This window comes from Cynocephalus volans, chromosome 4 (genome assembly GCF_027409185.1).
Source record: "Cynocephalus volans isolate mCynVol1 chromosome 4, mCynVol1.pri, whole genome shotgun sequence".
Classification (NCBI taxonomy): domain Eukaryota; kingdom Metazoa; phylum Chordata; class Mammalia; order Dermoptera; family Cynocephalidae; genus Cynocephalus; species Cynocephalus volans.
This window is the reverse complement of record NC_084463.1, coordinates 161,153,737-161,157,443: the sequence shown is the minus strand read 5'-3', so window position 1 is coordinate 161,157,443 and position 3,707 is coordinate 161,153,737.

Below are 3,707 nucleotides of genomic sequence, written 5' to 3'. Positions count from 1 at the left end.
AGACACGACACACACTCCATCCCCGCACTGTGCTTTTTTCTTTTCCATTTCACTATCACTTTCTAACATTCAACCTCTATTATGGGCTGAATTGTGTCCCCCCAAAATTCATATGTTGAAGTCTTAACCTCCAGCACCTTAGAGCATGGCTGTATTTGGACGTACAGCCTTTAAAGAGGTAATTAAGGTAAAATGAGGTCATATTGGTGGACCTAATCCTACATGACTGGTGTCCTTATAAGAAGAAGAGATTAGGACACAGACATACATAAAGCAATGACCATGTGAAGACTCAAGGGGAAGGTGGCCGTCTGCAAGCCAAGAGAGAGGCCGCCAAAGGAACCAAAGCTGCCAACACCAGGTCTTGGGCTTCTGGCCTCCCAAACCATGAGAAAATATATCTCTGTTGTTGAAACCACCCGGTCTGTGGTACCTTGTTATGGCAGCCCTGGCAAACCAACACTCCTCCTACTGAGTTCACTGATTTGATGTGCTTCCTCGTCCTTCCCAGCCAGCACTAGGCTCCATGAGAGCAGGGCCTCGGTTTCTACTCCCAGCTGTGTCCCCAGCACCTTGCGCAGAGCCTGCACATCATAAACCCTCATCACTATTTATTGGGCAAATGAATAGGAAGAACATCTGTCATCGCACAGAAAAACCTGCTGGGAAGGACTTACAACCATTCACTGTTTTATTGTCACTTATGAATTTTCATTTGGCTTCCAGGTTGGGACCCCAGTGGTATGTTAGTACAACTACCTCAACTCAACAAAATCTTTTAACAACTAATGGGCTGGTACACCAGCATCTTTTGAAATATTTACAAAATATATCTTTACTGGTGTGGGGAAAATAGGATAATTTAGTCAGGCTCTCTTGGCTCAGGTCTGGTTGAGGGTCAGCAGCACATTTCTTGTAAACAAGTTGTGTGTGGGTGGAGTTAGTGCACATGTGCACTTGTATCTTTCTAGTTTATTGCTATTGTGTGTTCTTTAGTTTGTGAAGCAGACTGGCTGGCAGAGCTCACATCTAAAAATAGAACACGTTTACTCTGCTGGCAGCTGCTCAGTTTTCCTTTGGACTTTGCCAGCAGCAGTTGAGTTTATAGTGTCTCTTTGTCCTGCTTAGCTCCTAGACGTGTGTGTGTTGAATAAAGACTATTCCTTCTCAGCCAAGGCTCCAAGGACCTTTTTGCCGGTTACCTAGCTCATAGACCTGCGTGTGAAGGGTTTGGGAACAGGCTCGAGGGATCTGTGAGCTCCAGACCCCAGCCTAGGTCTACAACTGCTTTTTCAGATAATAGAAGTAATACATGCAAGTTGTCCAAAATTTAAATATGTGTGGTAGAGCTGCTGCTAACTACTTGGTGTGCATTTGTCCTGCATTTTTCCTCTGTGTCACAAGTGTGGAGCTGGCACTCTGAGCGAGTGGACCCCCATGATGCAGGACGAGACAGCTGCATCCTTCTCCATGACCCCCTCCAACCAGGCCTTTCCCAACCCCGGATGAAAGCTGAATGCTCACCATGACTTCTCAAGTCACCTCAGGTGGTAGAAAGTCCTCTGATGACAATTAAGCACAAAAACAACCTCAGTTCAGAAATCAAAATTTCTATTCTGGCATGAGAGCCAATAATTACTTATGTTATTGATTCATCATTAGTAAATAACCTCTGAAATTTGTTCAGAGGCTTAGACTTTTCTGCAGGCTGGGAAGCCTCAGTCAGGAGCAGGTATAGTCAGGTCCTCCCTGACCTGAGTTTCCCCTGTCCCCTGCTGAGCAAAGCTCAGGAAGGGAGGAGGAAGGAGGAGCAGGATGGGCAGGCCTTATACCTTGCAGGTGTGACCCCGAGCACACCCCGGGAACTGGCAGGGCCTGTGCTAAAGCTTTCTCTTTAGGGCACTTTATGGGTTCCCCAGCAACCCCTCTGCGAACTTTCACCACAGCACCACCAGCAGGAATGGGCAGAGCCTTTCCTGGGATGGACCTGATGGTTTTCAATTATAGCTGCAGCCCCTGGGTACTGGGAGCTGCTGCACCCAGAACAATCCCCACTCCACTGCCAACACCACTGCCACCAGGAGCTCACCTGGACAAACTCCCTGTCAAGCTGGCCCTGGTCTGGCTCCCCACCCTCCAGGTTACCTGGCCCCCAAGGTTTGGGGGACTGCCTCACCCTTGGATCGGTGCAGCCCACTCCCAATGCCTAGCTCTGTCACCAGGAGGGCAGCAGCTGCCCAGACCTTTCGCCTTTCTGTTTCCATGTTTGTGTCCTCAGGCATGGTCTGACTCCAGCCCTTGGGTCCCTCCATATTCCCATAAACAAAGGTCTACACTGAGCCCCTCTCAAAGCCTGAGGAGGGAGGGCAGCCCAGCCCACCATCACATGCTCTTCTCCCTTGCCCCCCGCCCCCCAAACTCTTTCCCAGGGGTGCAGTGGGGGCTGGGGCTGGCCGTGCCTCTCTCAGCTTCTCTCCTATCCTGCCTGTACGGGGGCCTGGCACCTGCTTAGGAATATGAGGGCCCTTGAACTATTGCTTCATCCTTGCCCTACAGTAGAAAAGCGAGACCTGAGACAGTGTATCATTTTAATATCTTGTGATTTTGTATATAGGTGTGTGTACATATGCAGGTGCTTCAAAAAATTCGTGGGAAATAGAATTAAAAGATAATACGTTGATAACACTAATGTCAAAGGTTCAGATCCCCATACTGGCCAGATGCCAAAAAAAAAAAAAATGATAATACATATCTTTCCTTGAACTTTTTTGAAGATCCTTCGTATATAGTTTCTTCAACAAAAATGAGATCATACTTTTTTTGCTTACTAGTACATTAAAGTTTTCTTTCCATGTCAGTACATACAGAGCCACCTCGGTCTTTACCATCGTCACTGCATTTCATGGTATGATGGACATGATGTTCTTAACCCGTCTCTTCTCATCAAACACAGACACAGCTTCTGCTTGCTTCCCTACCACAGACACTGCAGCCGTGGACGTCCTTGTAAATGTGCCTTTGCACACCTGGGTATTTCTGCAAGGTAAGTTCCTGTAAGCAAATTTGCAGGCTCTAAGCAATTTACATTTTGATGGTGCCCAATTACTCCCCTAAATTCTCAATCAATGTAGATTTCCATCAACAGTGTTTACACCCTCACCAGCAAAATATATGATAATTTTTAAAATTCTTTGCTAATGAGAATGAAGAATATTCTCATTGTTGCTATAACTTGCATTCCCTCTGGTATTTGTGAGATTCGTGTGTTTTCTTATCTTTTTAAAAAATTAATGTACTTATTTTAATTGACACATTATAAGTGCACATGATTATGGGGTACAGTCTGATGTTTTGATACATATATATTGTATAATAATGGAGTCAGGGAAGTTAGCGTAACCATCACCTCATGCATTTATCATTTCTTTGTGGTGAAAACATTCAAAAGCCTCTCCTCTAGCTGTTATATAATAATATTTTCCTATCTTTTTTTTTTTTTTTAGAAAGATGACCGGTAAGGGGATCTCAACCCTTGACTTGGTGTTGTCAGCACCACGCTCACCCACTGAGCGAACCGGCCGTCCCTATGTAGGGATCCGAACCCATGGCCTGGGTGTTATCAGCACCACACTCTCCCGAGTGAGCCACGGGCGGCCCAATATTTTCCTATCTTGATGGGCCATCAGTGCTTCCTCTTTGAATTGCCT